Source organism: Bombina bombina, chromosome 1, assembly GCF_027579735.1.
Source record: "Bombina bombina isolate aBomBom1 chromosome 1, aBomBom1.pri, whole genome shotgun sequence".
NCBI lineage: Eukaryota > Metazoa > Chordata > Amphibia > Anura > Bombinatoridae > Bombina > Bombina bombina.
The window spans coordinates 788,087,815-788,109,006 of NC_069499.1; positions in this window are offsets into that span (position 1 = coordinate 788,087,815).

Consider the following 21,192-nt stretch of genomic DNA (forward strand, 5'->3'; position numbering starts at 1 on the left):
TTATTTTGGGGGGGCTTTTTATTTTGATAGGTGTATTAGATTAGGTGTAATTCTTTTTTATTTTTGATAATGTGGTTTGTTTGTTTTTGTAATTTAGTGTTTTTTATTTTTGTAACATTTATTTTTTTTGGTAATTTAGTAATTTTTAATAAGGTTAAATAGTATATTTAAATAATTTGAGTAGGGTTTGGGTTTTTTAATATGTAATTTAGTTAATTATTGTAGAATAATAGTTAGGGTAGGTTAATTAATAGTTTAAAAATAGTTTATTTTAATTCTACAGGTAAGTTTAAATTTATTATAAGATAGGGATGTTGTAATTTTAATTTAAAGTTAGCGGCTTGTTAGGTTTAGGGGTTAATAGCTTAATTTAGTTTATGGCGATATGGGGGGCTGGCGGTTTAGGGGTTAATAGGTTTAGTTAGTGGTAGTGATGTGGGAGGCCAGAGATTTAGGGGTTAATATGTTTATTTAGTGGCGGTGATGTCGGGGAGTGGTGGGATAGGGGTTAATAACTTTATTTAGGTTGTGGGGGGTCCAGGAGTGGCAGGATAGGGGTCAATAACTTTATTTATGTTGCAGCGATTTCGGGGGCGGGAGATTAGGGGTGTTTAGACTTGGGGTTTATGTTATGGTGTTAGGTGTAAACATAACTTGTTTTCAACCATAGAAATCAATGGGATATCTGGCAGCACCGAAAATAAGCTTTCGCTGCTTTCAGACTCCCATTGATTTCTATGGCATCTGCAACCTCCAGGGTGACTGATTGAAAACCAGGTACGCTGGGCCGGAATAGCCGCGAGCGTACCTGTTAGAAATGTGATAAATGGGTAAAAGTGTCAAATAGAGCCAAACATGTATTTGGAACATCTGTAATGATGTAAGCATCAATCTGCGCCGGATTGAGACCGGTGGATTGTATGTTACGTCACAAATTTCAACATTTGCCGGTCTGTAGGCTTTGATAACTAGGTCGGATCAAGCTTGCAACAATTATGCTTCGGAATTCCGGCGTTTTTGCAGTTGACGGCTTGATACATATCCCCCATTATCTTTGTATCAGTTGTTGAAGGAGCAGCAATGCACTACTGGATTCTAACGGAACACATAAGTGACTCAATGACAATCGATGTTCTCTATGTCACACACACAGACCCCTCCCCAGTTCCTTACATACAGAGATATACTATTATAGAGAGGTCCCCTCTGTCACATACACAGCCCCCTCCCCAGATACTTATATACAGATATATACATAGTAACATAGTAACATAGTAGATAAGGTTGAAAAAAGACTGAAGTCCATCGAGTTCAACCTATACAAATCTAAAATACTTACAAAAAGCTCCAGTTAAGCTTAAATAACCCCATTAAAATGTGACCCATTCAATACTAGCAATCATATCCATGAATTTTGTTTATATACAGAAATTTATCCAGACTATTTTTAAATGTATCTATGGCATTGGCATTCACTACCTCCTTTGGTAATGAGTTCCACAATTTTATTGCTCTTACAGTGAAAAAACGTTTCCGTTGCAGGAGATTAAATCTCCTTTCCTCCAACCTTAAATTATGACCTCTTGTCAGAAACAATTTTCTTGGAATAAACAGAGCTTCTGCCATCTCTGTATATGGGCCTTGAATATATTTATATAAGTAATCATGTCACCTCTCAAGCGCCTTTTTTCTAAAGAAAACAGACCCAGTTTGGCTAGCCTCTCCTCATAGCTTAATTTCTCCAATCCCCTTATTAGCTTTGTGGCCCTTCTCTGAACTTTTTCTAGTTCTGCAATATCTTTTTAGCAATTGGTCCCCAGAACTGCACTCCAAACTCAAGGTGAGGTCTTACCAGGGCTTTATATAATGACAGAATTATGCTTTCCTCCCTTGAATCAATGCCTCTTTTAATACATGCTAGTATCTTATTAGCCTTTGAAGCCACTGCCCTGCATTGTGCACCCATCTTTAGCTTGTTATCTATTACTACTCCTAAATCCCTTTCCTCCTGTGTTTGGCTAAGTCTTGTCCCATTTAAAAAATACGTAGCCTGCTTATTTTTACTTCCAAAATGTAGAACCTTGCATTTTTCCGTATTAAATCTCATTTTCCATTCACTTGCCCATAGTTCTAATTTTAGCAAATCCCTTTGTAAAGAGAGTTCGTCCTGCTCTGACCTTATGACCTTACTTAACTTAGTATTATCTGCAAAAATAGAGATGTCGCTATTTAATCCTTGCTCCAAGTCATTTATAAAAATATTAAAAAGAACAGGGCCCAGTACTGATCCCTGGGGGACGCCAATGATTACCTTTGTCCAATCTGAGTATGATCCATTTACTACTACTCGTTGCTCCCTATCTTTTATCCAGTTATTTATCCATGAGCTAACATTTTCAGCTATTCCCAGTCCCTTAATTTTGTGCATTAATCTCTCATGTGGCACTGTATCAAATGCCTTTTCAAAATCTAAGTATATCACATCAACTGATTCCCCTTTATCTATATTTTTACTTACTTCCTCGTAGAATCTAATTAGATTAGTTTGACATGATCTATTTCTCCTAAAGCCATGCTGATTAGAACTCATAATCTTGTTTACATGAATATGCTCATCAATATAATCCCTTATAATCCCTTCAAATATCTTCCCCACTATTGATGTCAGACTAACTGGTCTATAGCTTCCTGGATCATCCCTGCTTCCCTTTTTGAAGAATGGCACCACATCAGCTTTACGCCAATCCTGGGGTACCATGCCTGATGATAATGAGTCTTGAAAAATTAAGAGTAAAGGTTTGTCTATAACAGTGCTAAGTTCCCTTAACACCCTTGGGTGTATTCCATCTGGGCCTGGAGTTTTATTTACCTTAATATTTTCCAGTTTTTTCCTGATATCCTCTAAACAAAACCCAGTTAGTGGTATGGACTGGCATGTTCTATTTTGTTCCAAAGTAGCATTCAATGGTTCCTCTCTTGTGTATACTGAAGAAAAAAAACTGGTTTAGTACCTCAGCCTTCTCCTTGTCATTATTTATCATGCTACCCTCCACGCATTTTAATGTACCTATATTATCCTTCTTAGATTTTTTGCTATTTATATACTTAAAGAACCTTTTAGGGTTAGACTTAGAATCCTTGGCATTTAATTTTTCATTTTCAATTTTGGCTAATTTGATTGCTTTTTTGCATGCTTTGTTACATTCCTTATAAATATTGTATGCTGAGTCTGTACTATTTTCTTTTAATAATTTAAATGCCCTACGTTTTTTCCTAATTTCTCTTAACACATTTTTATTTAGCCATAACGGCTTTGTTTTTTTATTTTTATTTTTATAACCATATGGTATGTGTTGATATGTATATTTATTTAACACATTTTTAAATATTATCCATTTATTCTCTGTATTTTTATTAGAAAATACATTGTCCCAATTTATATTATTTAATGATTTCCTTAAATCGTTGAATTTTGCTTTCTTGAAATTAAAAGTCTTAGTTAAGCCTTTAAAACACTGCATTTGAAAATAGATTTCAAATGTGACCATGTTATGATCACTGTTACCCAAATGTTCTTTAACTTCTATGTTTGATATTATATCTGTATTGTTTGATAGCACTAAATCCAATATAGCTTTACTCCTAGTTGGCTCCTCTATTAATTGTGACAAGAAGTTATCCCTGAGAACATTTAAAAATAGAGTTTCTCTCTGTCACAAACACAGCCCCCTCTCCAGTTCCTTATATACAGATATATATTATAGAGGTTCAAGGAAGCAGACTGCAGTACTTTACTAATTACTTACACTGACTAATCTATCAATTTGAACTTTAATAAAATGCCTCACGGACTCATACTAACCAGTTATATGGTAATAATTATCAGAGCTTAAGTCAACCTGTTTGTAAATGCATGATCATTGCCCCCAAGAGCAATATAAATGGAGGAAGGTGGGCATTAAGCAGGCCCTCATCTGTTTAGCAGTGATCACACTAAAAAAGCATTCCATCTGCTCTGTTCAAACCCTGCTCTTATGAAAATGCCCTGACCTGTCTAGGGCAATATCTTTCAACATGATCCACACAAGAGCTTCCTCAATATTAATATAAATATAAAAAACTTTTCACTGTGTTTCTTGAGCATTGCCAATTGCTTCTTGCTAGCTTCAGTACAGTAAGGCCTCATGTTATTATGTACCAGTAACCAGTCACCAGCCAAGCCAATACATTAACAAGTGAAGCAATAGCAAATCACTTGTCAATATAGTGGCCCCTTGGCTGGTGACTGGTTACTGGTACATAATAACATGAGACTAAAGCTAGCAAGAAGCCATTGGCAATGCTCAAGAAACACTGTGAAACGTTTGTTGTATTTATATTGAAGAATCTCTTGTGTGGTCTGTGGGATCATGTCTAAAGATATTGCTCTAGACAGGTCAGGGCATTTTCAAGAGAGCAGGGTTTGAACAGAACAAATGGAATGGTTTTTTAGTGTGATCACTGCTAAATGGATGAGGGCCTGCTTAATACCCACCTTCCTCCATTTATATTGCTCTTGGGGGCAATGACCATGCATTTATTTATGCAAAGCAGCCAAGCAGGTAAAGGTTGACTTAAGCTCTTATAATTATTACCATCCATATAACTGGTTAGTGTGAGTCAGGCGAGGCATTTGGATTTGATTGAAGTTCAAATTAATAGATTAGACTAAAGCACACACTAAAGCATTCACACACACACACACACACTAAAGCATTCACACACACGCACACTAAGGCATGCACACACACACACTCTAAAGCATTCACACACACACACACACACTAAAGCATTCACACACACGCACACTTAGGCATGCACACACACACACACTAAAGCATTCACACACACACACACACTAAAGCATTCACACACAAACACTAAAGCATTCACAAACACACACACACACTAAAGCATTCACACACACGCACTAAGGCATGCACACACACACACACACACTAAAACATTCACACACACAATAAAGCATGCACAGACACTAAAGCATTCACACACACACACTAAAGCATACACACACACACAATAAAGCATTCCCACACACACACTAAAGCATGCACACACACTAAAGCATGCACACACACACACACACACTAAAGCATGTGCACACACACTAAAGCATTCTCACACACACTAAAGCATTCACACACACACACACACACTAAAGCATTCACACACACACTAAAGCATTCACACACACACACAAAAGCATTCACACAGACACACATTAATGCATTCACACACACACACACTAAAGCATTCACACACACACACTAAAGCATGCACACACACACACTAAAGCATGGACACACACTAAAGCATGCACACACACACACACTAAAGCACACACACACACTAAAGCACACACACACACTAAATCATGCACACACACACACACTAAAGCATGTACACACACACACTAACGCATGTACACACACACACTAAAGCATGCAGACACATACTAAAGGATGCACACAAACTAAGAGCATGCACACACACACACTAAAGCATGTACACACACACACACACACTAAAACATGTACACATACACACACACTAAAGCATGTACACACACACACTAAATGATGCACACACACTAAAAACATACACACACACAGACACTAAAGCATTCACACACACACTAAAGCATACACACACACTTAAGCATGCACACACACTAAAGGATGCACACACACACACTAAAGCATGCACACACACACTAAAGCATGCACACACACACTAAAGGATGCACACACACTAAAAGCATGCACACACAGACACTAAATAATACGCACACACACTAAAGCACACACACACACACACTAAAGCATGCACACACACACTAAAGCATGCACACACACACGCACTAAATCATGCACACACACACCAAAGCATACACACACACCAAAGCATGCACACACACACACTAAAGCATGCATACACACACACTAAAACATGTACACACACACACTAAAGCATGCACACACACACACTAAAGCATGTACACACACACACACATGCATGCACATACACTAAAGCATGCACACACACACACTAAAGCATACACACACACACTAAAGCATGTACACACACACTAAAGGATGCACACAAATTAAAAGCATGCACACACACAGATACTAAAGCATACACACACACTAAAGCATGCACACATACACACTAAAGGATGCACACAAACTAAAAGCATGAACACACACACACACTAAAGCATGCACACACACACACTAAAGCGTGCACACACATACACACTAAAGCATATACACACATACACTAAAGGATCAACACACTAAAAGCATTCACACACCCACACACACTAAAGCATGCACACACACTAAAGCATACACACATTAAATCATGCACACACACACTAAAGCATGTACACTCACACTAAAGGATGCACACACACTAAAGCACACACACATACTAAAGCATGCACACACACTAAAGGATGCACACAAACTAAAAGCATGCACACACACACTAAAGCATATACACACACACTAAAGGATGTACACACACTAAAAGCATGCACACACACACAGACACTAAAGCATTCACACACACACATACTAAAGCATGTACACACACTAAAGCATTCACACACACACAAAAGCATGCACACACACTAAAGCATTCACACACACACACACTAAAGCATTCACACACACAGACACACAAAAGCATGCACACACACAAAAGCATGCACAAACACACACACACACACAAAAGCATGCACACACACACACAAGTGAACGCAGAGAAGCACACACACACCAGTAATTTATATTAGTAACTTATACGTGTCTTGCTAAAGCATAAAATAAGTTATTGCCTTTGGTTACCAGAAAGACATCTGGCGCAGAGCATCCTCTTCTTTCGCTGGATATTGAAGAATCCTTTAAATGACGTCATCCAATATGGCGTCCCTTGAATTCCGATTGGCTTTTAGAATTCTATCAGCCAATCGGAATTAAAGGGTAAAACATCCTATTGGCTGATCCAATCAGCCAATAGGATTGAGCTTGCATTCTATTGACTGTTTCAATCAGCCAATAGAATGCAAGCCCAATCCTATTGGCTGATTGGATCTGCCAATAGGATTGAAGTTCAATCCTATTGGCTGATCGCATCAGCAATAGGATTTTTTACCCTTTAATACCGATTGGCTGATAGAATTCTATCATCGAATTGGAATTCAAGGAACGACATTTTGGATGATGTCATTTAAAGGAAGCTTCATTCTTCAAGATCCAGCGAAAGAAGAGGATGCTCCGTGCTGGATATCTTGAAGATGGAGCCGCTCCGCGTCGGAAGGATGAAGATAGAAGATGCCGTCTGGATAAAGACTTCTGCCCGCCTGGAGGACGACTTCTTGATGCTTGGATGAAGACTTCTCCCGGATTCGTTGAGGACTTCTTGCTGCTTGGATGAAGACTTCTCCCGGCTGGATGAGGATGGATGTCCGGTTTTAAAAAACTGCAAGTGGATCTTCGGGGGTTAGTGTTAGGTTTTTTAAAGGGTTTATTGGGTGGGTTTTAATTTTTAATTAGGGACTTTGGGCAACGTAAATGAGCTAAATGCCCTTTTAAGGGCAATGACCATCCAAATGCCCTTTTCAGGGCAATGGGGAGCTTAGGTTTTTTAGGTAGATTTTTTTTGGGGGGGGGGTTGGTTGTGTGGGTGGTGGGTTTTACTGTTGGGGGGTTGTTTGAATTTTTTTTACAGGTAAAAGAGCTGATTTCTTTGGGGCAATGCCCAGCAAAAGGCCCTTTTAAGGGCCATTGGCAGTTTAGTGTAGGCTAGAGTTTTTTTTTATTTTGATAGGGCTATTAGATTAGGTGTAATTATTGTGTGTAATTTAGTGTTTATTATTTTTTGTAATTTAGATAAATGTGTTTTGTTAATTTAATTTATTTAATTTTAGTGTAATATTAGGTTTTAGTGTAAGACAGGTAAATGTGTATTTATTTTGACTAGGTAGCTAGTAAATAGTTAATAATTAATATATTAGTTATATTGTAGCTTGCTTACGTTTTATTTTATAGGTAAGTATTTAGTCTTAAATAGGAATTATTTAAGTGATAATAGTAATTTGTATTTAGATTTATTTTAATTATATTAAAGTTAGGGGTGTTAGGGTTAGATTTAGGGTTAGGTTTAGGGGTTAATATATTTATTTAGTGTTAGTGATGTGGGAGGCCAGAGGTTTAGGGGTTAATAACTTTAGTATAGTGGCGGCAGAGACGTTGGGGGCGACAGATTAGGGGTTAATAAGTGTAGGTAGGTGTCTGCGATGTTGGGGGTGGAAAATTAGGGGTTAATTAGTGTAATGTAGGTGTCAGCGATGTCAGGGGAAGCAGATTAGGGGTGTTTAGACTTGGGTTTATGTTAGGGTGTTAGGTTTAAACATAAATTTTCTATCCCCATAGGAATCAATGGGGCTGCGTTACGGAGATTTACGCTCCATTATTGCAGTTGTTAGGCTTTTTTTTAGCCGGCTCTCCCCATTGATGTCTATGGGGAAATCGTGCATGAGCACGTTAAACCAGCTCAAAGCAGCACTGGTATTTGTGTGCTGTATGGAGCTCAACGCTGCCATATTGCCCGCTAACGCAGGTTTATGGAAAACCTGTAATAGCAGCGTTATTAAAGGTGAGCGGTGGAAATAACTTGCAAGTTATTACCGAGACGCTCATAACGCAAAACTCCTAATCAGGCCGATAATTTATTTCATGCAATACATTTCCATGTTTTTTTTATTAAAACCCATATGCACACACAATATTAGCTGTTAGTTATATACTTAGTTAGTCCTGAAACCAAACAAGCCACAAGCTGTAGGTAACAATCTTACTATATAAGCTTCCCACCTTTGCAGCCAAGCAACAAACTAGTTGCAAGTTCCTCACTCACCTCTGAGCAGATGATTTACAGCACATACTGATCCTATCAAAGCAAGAAGCTTGAGCTAACCTTTGCCCTGAACAAGATAAACTTTAATCTGTGGAGGGGGTAAAGGTCAGCTCATCAAACATAAGCCATGGCAGATAATGATTTGACAGTGAGGGGCAGCACTGTTCCTACAGCGGGGATGGCTGCCCTGCCCACCTACTTCCCTTCTCTCTACAGAGGCGACAGGCTAGCTACTGTGCTCATGGATAAGTAACCTTACCTCTGCTCATGCTCTTTCATTTTCTTCACAATGTAGCTTACAGTCTCACAATTAGATTCTCCCTCACCACGCGCACTATCCTGCCTGCTTCCGCCTCTGGCTTCATTTTGAGCAACTTCTGTGCAGTGCACTCAAAATTGTCATGCAGGTGGACCTGTACTTGCCTCCCGCCCACTGACACCCGCACCTCCGCCCCCCCTGCTGACGCCCCCCCACCACAAAAAAATATTTGCCAAAAAAAAAATTATAATATAAAATAAACATAGCTGGTGCTGCATAATGCAACTGCCTGCAGGAGAGATGGCCCTCTAAGAGGCAGGGCCGTTAGGCAAGGGCCAAATTGCCCGACTTGTCAGTCCGCCCCTGATCTGAGCCTTAGGGACTATTTGCTCACATAGTTTTATTGGTAGTCATGGACAAGCCTCACATGCATAAAATATGTTTTTACTTTTTTTTTTTTACAGGAACATAATTTTGCAAAAACAAAAAACTAAGGCCTAGGTACCGATTTATCAAAGCTTCAACTGTGAATTCGCTGGAAGTCTGCATCAAATTAGATTCTGAGTTGATCCGCCGTAGTTAACACAGCGTCAATGTTGAAATGTTCGACATAATATACGCTCCCACGAGATGAATCCAATGCAAATCGTTGCTTGCGTTATTTGAGCGTAATACTGATCATCTGCCTTCACATTCTACTTTATTTGAGTGTATTACTGATTATCTGCCTTCACATTCGACTCTATTTGACCCTCTAATCAATTTATCAAACATTCAACATGTACGCTTGCGTCTATTCCAACGCAGCATACCTATCCTTCAAACCACCACCTCTGAGGCTGTGAATGCCATAGAAATCAATGGGAGTCTGAAAAGGTTTTGTTCTATGCTGTTTGTCATTGCAGACAGTTAACAATGAACATGCAGAATATTTCTAAATTTGCAATACTTTTATGACGCGGAAGGAGGATATTAATGAACCATCTGAATCATGAAGTATAATAAAAATGTTTTATGTCCCTTTAACCTTTTGTGGTAACAAAATATATTAAGATCTGCCCTTATTACTAAGTAAAATCAAGTAGGGAGATGTTACCCTAATTATGGGTTATGTTTCATCTCTAATTTATACAAGAATGAAAGAAAGGAACACAACCCCTGACCATTTAGAAGCAGAAGGAGGAGATTAATAAACCAGCAACAGACTGCACAAGTAGATGTGCGTCAATAAAGACGCATAAGAGTGCCAAAAGTATTTCTCCCAAGAATTGGTCTATATCCTTTGAGTGAAAGGGATGAACTCCTTTCACTAGTAGATGCTGTCAAACATATAGGGATAAAAGAGGACAAAAGAGACATTATATAATATATTTAGATTACCAAAGAGTATAACTTCATTTGTTATTATATTTTTTTGTGTCATGTTTAACGCATGGAACAACTACTCCATACTTGAAAGAACTCTTCCAACATTTCTGCTCCTTCTTCCACACAATACTCCAACTTCTTATAACCACCAAATAAGTAAATTATAAACCACATTTTATTGGGAAATGCATAATCACAATTAAATAAACTAAAAACTGTCAATTTAATAATCAGAAAATACATAATTAGTATATATATATATACATTCGAATTCAAATGTAACATTCAAAATTCATAATAGTATTTCTAGTCTAATACTGTGTTTTATAAATGTAATATTCGAATGTGGCATTCAAATTCAAAATAGTACTTCTAGTCTACAACTGTGTTGCATAAATGTAATATTTAAATTCAAATGTTACATTCAAATTCGAATGAAGCATTTTAATTTGAAATAGTATTTCTAGTCTACAACTGTGTTTTATAAATGTGACATTCAAATTCAAAATAGTATTTCTAGTCTACAACTGTGTTTAAAAAATGTAATATTCAAATTCAAATGCTACATTTGAATTTGGATGTGACATTCAAATTCAAAATAGTATTTCTAGTCTACAACTGTGTTTATTAAATGTAATATTCGAATTTAAATGCTACATTCGAATTCAAATGTAACATTTGAAATTCTAAATAGTATTTCTAGTCTAATACTGTATTCAGGGCCGCCATCAGGGGGTGACAGGGGTGACTACTGTCAGGGGCCCAATGGGACTATAATAATAATAATTTTTTTTTTTTTTAAATCTTGGCAGCCACCAGTTGGTACTACAGCAGAGTGCTAATTGAGCATGGGAAATGTTATTACAAGGAGTAAAGTATTAGCATTTGAGAGGATTTCTGAGTGTGCATAAAATCCCTATGCACAGTGTGAGACAGACTTGGCACTTTGTTTGTACAGTGTGTGCCTGAGTCAGACGGCAGATCACTTTCATTTGCAGAGAAGGTAGGACTTACTTAACAAATGTTTTTTATTTATTTGTGCAATTTCAGATTGTAACTTCAATGTGGTAGTAGTTGTATGGTGGGGCCAGGGGTCCATAAAAACACATTTTCTTTTAGAAGCAGTGTATTTATGATTATTTGACAATGTTGTAAAAATTCTATATTTAAAACCATGCAGAAATGTTTCCTCCTCAATACACAAATGGTAAGGTGCCCTTTTGGCAGATATATATATATATATATATATATATATATATATATATATATATATATATATATATATATATATATATATATATAACATTCCAGTTTACTGCCCCTTTATGCAAGGACTTTCCAGATGCAAGGAGGCATTTTATCATTTATATTTTTACATCTGCATAAAATGTTATACTCTCAGACTAAGATTGCTCAGTGTTTGAATTGAGGCAGGTTAACTTAAAACTGGTCAGTTTACACTACGGCTGACTTAATTATGAAATACATACCAACAAGCCTAAATCCGGCATTTAAGCAGATCTTATGGTATGAGTACCACAGCTTATGGTTCCAGCAAGACCATATAGAGTACAGCATTTTCAAAATCCATAAGTACAGCTGACAGATGGGAACATTTGTACACTATATTAGAAGTGGTGCTCTTGGTTGGGGAAAAAAACAAACAAACATATGTCAACCTTTTAAAAGTACTTTTCTTCATCTAGCAATCTACCCAGATCATTAATGTACAATTTTGAATTCACAGAATTATTTTTGTTTGCACATTTACAAATATGATTCTTTAAAAAGTGATCTCTTAATTGCTGCAATTTTTTTTATCATGCATGTCACACACTGTTGATTTAGGGGATGCAAGGTGTATAAATCTTTCCTCCTGTGAGTGTTTCTGTGGGTGTCTGTGTTTATGTCTTCGTGCTTTGGTTTGTGTCTCTATGAGTGTGTATGTATTTTTTTTCTGTGGGTATCTCTGTGAGTGTGGGTGTGTATGTCTTTGTGCATTTTCTGTAGATGTCTGTGAGGGTGTGTGCATATGTCTTTGAGATTTTTCTATGGGTGTCTCTGTGAGGGTGTGTGTATGTTTGTCTTTGTGTATTTTCTCTGGATGCCTCTGTGAGGGTGGGTGTGTATGTCTGTGTTTTCTGTGGATGTCTCTGTGAGGGTGTGTGTTTTCTGTGGGTATCTCTGTGATGGTGTGTGTATGTCTTTGTGTGTTTTCTGTGGATTTCTCAGTGAGGGTGTTTGTATGTATGTCTTTGTGTGTTTTATGTGGGTATCTCTGTGTGTGTGTGTGTGTGTGTGTGTGTCTTTGTGTGTTTTCTGAGGCTGTCTATGTTGGTGTTTCCTTGGGTGTATGTGCAAGGTTGTGTGTGTGTGTGTGTCCATTGTCTGTTCCTTTTTAGGACATTTTGACCTTACTACTGATTATTCACATCTTTCTACAGACTTTGAGCTAACAAGACCTTTGCGGAAGTCACTAATTCACCATTTAACCTTTAAATTATTGTTTAGGCAGTTCAGGGCCCTTCCTTTCAGCTACTGCATGCTGTTGTCATCATTTAGTTGTAATCTTCCTTTACAAAAAGATAATCAGAACTTCATATTTTGTTTTCTAAATCTCCTCTTTTTTTTTACAAAATTGTAGTTTACCTCATTACTTGTCAGGTCAATAAACACATGCTGAGTGTCTGTTTTGGTGTCTGTGTCTGAGTGTGTTTCTTTGCGTGTCTGCTAGCGTGGCTATATGTAAATCCTTATGTGTGAGTGTGTTTGTGTGTTTCAGTGTATGAGTGTGTCTGTGTTTGTTTATGTTACTACCTTTACAACATTTCCAAGTTTAAACAGACACTTAAGAATAAAGTGCATATACGTTTTAGTCACTTGGTAAAAAATTGCACATGTCAAAGAAGAGGGGGGGGGGCATGATTAATGGTTAAGTCAGGGGCCCCAAAATTTCTAGTGGCGGCCCTGACTGTATTTTATAAATGTAATAATCCAATGAAGCATTTTAATTTGAAATAGTATTTCTAGTCTACAACTGTGTTTTATAAATGTAATATTCAAATTTGAATGTGACATTCAAATTTGAATGTCACATTTGAATTCGAATGTCACATTCAAAAACTGTAAATAACATTCGATAATAGAATTTTTAAGAATTTTAGTTGTTATCAACATTCTATTATGTAAATCAAATTTCTACAATAACATTTGTTCTAATATTCAAATTTGAATATAAACACATTCGCCCATCCCTAGAAATAAGACATCCCCTTCTTTTGCATATGAAAAGACCTCTTACACAAATAGGAGCAAGCTGGAGTAGGTACCTGTCAGTATTCTCCTAAAACTTCGGGGCTTGAATAGGAGTCTGAAAATCAGAGCACTGTTATTTAAAAATAAGCAAAAACTATACATTTTAAAAAAAAAAAAACAACTTTATGGCCTACATAAATAGATCATCTACAAAACATTTATGAAAAGAAAAAATGAGTGTATAATGTCCCTTTAAGCAGAAAGGCATAGTATACATAAAATTAAACTGGCATGATTCAGATAAAGCAGCAATTATAATCACCTCTATAATGTTTTCCGATTATCATTGTTTGATTCCTTCTCTTAAACTGTTTTAGAATTTAAAGGTTTAATCTAAAAGGCCAGCCCAAGATAGAAGCTTTTTGCAAAATATTATGGCCCCTATTTATCATCGGTCTTGCGGACCTGATCCAACAGTGCGGATCAGGTCCGCAAGACCTCGCTGATTGCGGAGAGCAATACACTCTCCGCATTTAACATTGCACCAGCAGCTCACAAAAGCTGCTGGTACAACGCCGCCCCCTGCTGACTTGCGGCCAATGGGCCGCCAGCAGAGAGCTTTCAATCAACCCGATCGCACTCGATCGGGTTGATTTCCGGCAATTCCTGTCCGCCTGCTCAGAGCAGGCGGACAGGGTTATGGAACAGCGGTCTTTAGACTGCTGCTTCATAACTTGTGTTTCTAGCGAGTCTGAAGACTCGCCAGGAACACGGGCCCACAAGCTCCGTTCGGAGCTTGTTAAATGGGCCCCAATATATCCACAGGTACATTTCTGTGATATTTATTGCTTGTTCATGTATAAATCTAGCTATTTCAAGGACATTAATAGATACAAAATAAAAGATTAGCTGTAGAGAAATGTGCTTGTTCATGGACAGGAATGAAATGGAACAAAAAAGTTGAAAGAAGAAGACAAAACTATCTTCATTTGATGGGCATTCAGGGTAGATCATTTGATAAATGAGGATATCCACGACATAAATGACTCTTAATTATCAAAAATCCAATGCAAATTGCGCCGGACTTGCGCATGTTTTTGACAGACTTGTTGATAAATAAGGCCGTGGAATGTAGATTCGCGCCAGCGATGCATGGCGTGCGTATACCATATTAATTAATTAATTCCACATTAATAAAAACTAGGCCTAAAATAAGTTTTCAGATTTTCTGTTTTAGATGTAACAAAGAAAAAACGGTTTTATTTAACACCTTAGGCCTAGTTACCATTGAGGTGGTAAAGTTTGGAAACTGGTGATAACATAAAAAAATTATCCATGAACTTTTATAGAGATAAATGTTTTTAACATCAGTTTCAAAACTTTACCAGCTCAATGGAAAATAGGCCTAAGTCATATTAACATAAAAATTAGTTGGTTTTTCAACCCATATTGTGACATATACAGTATAAATTGAACCCATTTAGAGCAGCTGTTAAACCCTTGTGCCAGTAAGATATAGAGCAATGGTTTAAAAGCTCCTTTTGGTCTGACTAGTATAAAATGAATACTTTGATAGCTGCATATTTCCATAAGGGTCAAAATACAATTTTACATTAAGCAACACTTTTTTTTTACTTCAGAAGAAAAATCATATTTAATGTAAACAGTAACACTTGTTTTTAAAAATTCAAAGGGGTAGATTTAACAAGCATCAGATGCTGCTTTCTGCATTCATAAGATTGCTGGTCCTTAACTTATTCCACCACCTTTTAGGCTTTAGCGAGTGGGCTAGACATGAATGTTCTTTAGGTGTGTATGAAGCTTTCTCACTGCTGTCATTGTTTTTCCTAAACACACACTACACCTGTACGTTTCTCTGTTTTATCTTGCAGAATGCACTGTAAGTTGGCAAGTTTGAAAGCAAACAATCTAAAAAAAAAAAAAAAAAATAGAGGAGAGAAGCGCAGACTTAAATGCAGGGTGTAACAAAATTTAATGACATTAAAAAAGACAAGTGGCAACTCACAAAATATAAAATTTAAAATGGCATGTAGTGTATCATTAACACTTAGCAACTTATCCCCTCTTCGAGTGTGTCCAGAAAGGAGTTCCAGGAAAGGACAGGTCAGACGTGTATCCACATTCACTCCAAGGAGGAAGCAAACAGACAGCCGGCATACGTTCCCAAAGAATGCCAGAAACCAGGCTGGCAACAGATGCAAAGTCCGTTTTGAAGGTAACAAGGGTAACGATATAATATCTTATCCGGCAAACATAAATGATCCTAGGCTCCCAAATCCAAAAGTTCTGTGCTGCAGGCTAAGAACTGAGGACGGCCTCACTGGATCAAACAAATGACGTATAGGGGGCGGGGCTCTACGCGTTTCGTCCCAGTGATGTAGGGACTTTCTCAAGAGTAATTTGCTAGTAGCGTGCATATCCTCTTGTAGGTTGTGTGTGTTAGCACTCCCACATTTTCCACCAATGGGGTAAGAGGTAGTAATGATATGCACAATACTACAAATGGAGAATGTAAACAAACGCTTGTGATAGCGTAAGTATGGGTAAATGTCAGATATTAAAAGGCTTGATCTCTTCAAAGCTTATGCAACGATAATAATCTACACACATAATTCGGTTCTAAACAAATCGCATATCTATTGATACCCTAAAATATTGATAATGGTACAAATTAATATATATTTACATATTATTCTAAAAATACAACTGATGTTCATAAATATAAAACCAATGTTTTTTTAAAAATACATAAAACCCATATTTTAGAAACATTAATAAGCATGAAAATACGCTAAGTGCGATACATACTATATATATATATATATATATATATATATATATATATATATATATATATATATATATATATATATATATATGTTATATCTAAAATTCATATATATACACAATAAATACTACATAAAATATATAAAAAATCCATATTGCATAAAATAAGTAATGATAAGTTCGAGAAATGCTTGGAAATCAATATCAATATTTAACCCTTTAGGTTTCAAACAGTTGAGGGTCCTAATCCAAAATGTCTCCCTTTTTCTAAGGTTTAAAAGCCTCTTAGTGTCCCATACATAGGGTTTAACCCATTCTATGATTTTAACAGATAAATCAGACGGATTGCAATTATGAAAGAGCTTAAAGAGACGTGAAACACTATGGTTCTCAAAACCTGATTCTATATTTCTTATATGTTCCCTAACTCTGTATTTTATTTTACGCTTGGTGCGACCTATATAGATTAACCCACATTTGCATACTAGTTGGTAAACTACATATGTAGTATAGCAGGTGCCCCCCTTGCAGGGGTATCTTTTTGTTCCATCATAATTGAAAAAATAGGTGGAATTACTGTCTATTATAGGGCATAGAACACAATCAAGAGTTTTACAAGGGTATAAACCATTCTTTCCCCCACACCATCTATTCACTGTTGTAAAGTTAGATTTGGAATTTCTTAATTTAGTTGGTGCAATGTAATTCTTAATGTCCTTATTTTTCCTAAAGATGACATTCGGTTTGTCACCTACAATCTGCTTCAGAACGGGGTCAAGCTTGAGAACATTCCAATGTTTTCTCAAAATTCTTTGAATTTTTTGGTGTTGGTTGTTATATTGAGTAACAAATATGGGACCATTTTTTCTATCTTTTTTCAGATGGTTATTGCCATTTTGTGTATTATTAATTAGAGAAGCCCTATCCATCATATCAACCTTATATTTGCAATCTTCTAAATGCTTGGAATTATAACCCTTCTCTATAAATTTACCCATAAGTATACTGGATTCCTCATCATAATGCTCTATATTTGTGCAATTAGTTTAATTCTTTGGAATTTTCCCAGGGGAATATTCTGTTTCCATTGTCTGAGGTGTCCACTTTTAATGTTTAATAGACTATTCCTGTCAGTGGATTTGCGATGGTTCTTAACTGCTACTGTATTAGAAAGTTCGTTATAATAAAGGGTAAGGTCTAAAAAAGGTATTGATTTCGATGATTTTTCCATAGTGAATTTTAAATTGTAAGTGTTATTGTTTATATAATTTAAAAAATCATCTATGATGTTTTCAGGGCCTTGCCAGATCATAATGATGTCATCAATATAGCGATGGTATTTAATGACATTTGATTCGTAAGGGTTATTGTTCCAAACCAAATTGTCCTCAAAATGTGACATATACAAATTTGCGTACGATGGGGCAAACGTAGTCCCCATCGCCGTACCCTGATGCTGTCTATAAAATCTTCCTTCAAATAAAAAATAATTATGGTTCAAAATAAATGATATTCCATCGGCCAGGAATTCTATTTGTTTTTCTGCAAATCTGTTCTTACTAAGTATATCATTAATGACAGATACCCCTTTTGTATGGGGAATACTTGTGTATAACGATGAAACATCGCACGTGACCCAAACATAGCTTGATTCCCATTTAAAACCTTCAAATTTCTGGATAACATCTATCGTGTCTCTGAGATAGGCTCTCGTGTGAGTGACAATAGGCTGTAAAAAATAATCAATATATTTAGATAGGTTGTCACATAGAGAGCCTATCCCAGAGACAATAGGTCTACCTGGGGGGGTTTTGGAGTCCTTGTGCACCTTAGGTAGGTGATAAAAACAAGATATCTTAGGGGCTACTTCATATAGAAAGTTATATTCATTCAAATTGAGAACACCATTAATTTTAGCCATATTTAAAAATTCTAATAATTCTGCTTTATATTTATTAGTAGGATTAAATGTTAAATTTATATAAGTGGTAGAGTCAGATAAAAGTCTGTCTGCTTCTTTCAAATAGTCCCCCCTGTTTTGGACAACAATTCCCCCACCCTTATCGGCTGCCCTAAAAACCACATCAGTACATTTACTTAAATTATTTAGGGCCTCACGCTCTTTTTTTGACAGATTGTCACCTATTTTAGATTGGTTAGATAAATTACTTGTTGATAGGGCAGCTAGATCCTCACATACTAATTTATTAAATATTTTTATATATTCAGACTGAGTGTGAGGTGGATAAAAAATAAACTTTTTCTTTAGATCACAATGTTTTATGGAAAAATCCTCGTTCTCTTCATATATTGAAAAATCTAGATATATTTTCAATATATGAAGAGAACGAGGATTTTTCCATAAAACATTGTGATCTAAAGAAAAAGTCTATTTTTTATCCACAGCACACTCAGTCTGAATATATAAAAATATTTAAATAATATATAAACAAATATTTAAAGGAGGTAATTTTATTTTTTCTTGTCATTGCTCTAAAAAATAGAATATGTTATGCCTATAATTGAACAGCATTCATAGTTTTTTTTTTTCTTACTCTCATTTGTATACACAATTGTCATGCCTGAAGAATTTATTTCACATAGCCCCAATCTATGGAATTCATTTATTTCAGTTTGGTAAATATTGAATAGTTCTGCACTGAATTCCCTTTAGGAACACAATGAAGTGTTCTAGCAACTATTTCACAACTTGAACTCGCTTATTCATCTGAAGAAGTACAGAAATACAAAGGGTCAAAACCTACTTTAAGCATAATAGCATCAAGCATCAATAGATCTCTACACAAACAATTTTGTTCATTACTTTTGGGTAACATTTCATTATTCCTGACATGTTTACTTTTGTTCACTTATTTGCTGCAATACACCAGTATTTAGCAGAACATTCACACTAGAAATAGGTTTTCTTCTTCTGATGAATAAAAGACATACTTATTAAAAGAGATTATGATGTATTTATATTTGAATGTAATATTATGCATGTTGACATTGTTGCCAACATATTATATTAATATTAGGAATATAAATAGTTTAATGAGTTCTCTGTCAACCACAGAATTTCTAAAAATACTCACACTTTAGCTCATAAAACAATGCGCTGCGTAGCACGGACACAAGAAAAGCTCATAGGAATTCTTTGATTCTTTCCAGTGCTGTCAGACTGCATAGTAAGAATATCATGTAGTCCAACATTCTGTAGCAATTTTGTCTTTGAACCATCAGTGCACATAAATATGTGAGGTTTTATATAATGCATTCCCTGTAGTTCCCAGTGATATGTTGCATTCAGTAGGGGTTGGTTGGTTGGTTGGTTGAGATGGAAGTACTTGAAGAATCTGATGTTTATCCCACTGGGTAGTGCTTCTGATACTGTGATCCTGAGCTATTGAATTTTCAATCAAATAATTAAAAAAAAAATTGAATTGTAAACAAAATAAAATTTCCAAGAAACAGACAACATTCGCCTTCCGGTTAAAAAGCCCCAAATATTTCAATTTTAGGAAATTATGTAGTTACCGCTACTATTTAAGAATACAGAAAAAAATAGTCTCATGACAAGGCTACAGATAATTGATCCCACAGAAACCTTGATTGTCTATAACATACACAAAAACCAGGTAAGTGGGCCAAAACAAAAAGAGATCTCTAAGGAGAGCTAAATAATGTTCTCAGTCCTTGTTGTATAAAAGCATTGACTGCTGCATTGGTGCAATGTAAAACAAAAGTTATTTGAGGTATGAGATATCATATAGAACACCAACTAAAAACATCTTCATAGATGAACCAGAGAGATTTTAAATCCCAAATGGCTGTTTCTTAAAATGACATCTAGGGACCGATTTATCAAGTCCCATATGGAGCTTGATGCCCCCTCGCCGGAAACAGAAGTTATGGAGAAGCAATTTAAAGATTGCTGCTCCATAACTTGTCCGCCTGCTCTGAGGCCGCGGACAGAAATCAACACGATCGAATACGATCAGGATGATTGACACCCCCTGCTAGCGGCCCGATTGGCCGTGAATCTGCAGGGGGCAGCATTGCACCAGCAGTTCACAACTGCTGGGGCAATGATAAATGCAGAGAGCGTATGCTGTCAGCATTTATCGATGTGCAGCGGACATGATACAACGTATTATGTCCGCTCGCACTTACATAAATAGGCCCCCTAATGTATAAAGAACATTTTATTGGTATTTCTAAATATTTAAAGGGACATATTACTAAAAATGTTTCTATATGATACAGCAGCAATTTAAAATGTTAAAAATTTTTTATATAAAAAGGTGAAATAAAAGTTGTTAAAGGTCATATGAATAAGAAGTGTATTAACTGTATAATTGAGTCCAGTGACTACTGCTCATTAGCTTATATGAACAACTTCCATATGAAAATAAATGCATCTGAATTATTTAGCACAGGGACATCTATTAAAAAAAATGTAATGTAAAGCATTTTGAAAAAGAGAAGAAAATTGAGTTATAGGGTCCCTTTAAAAG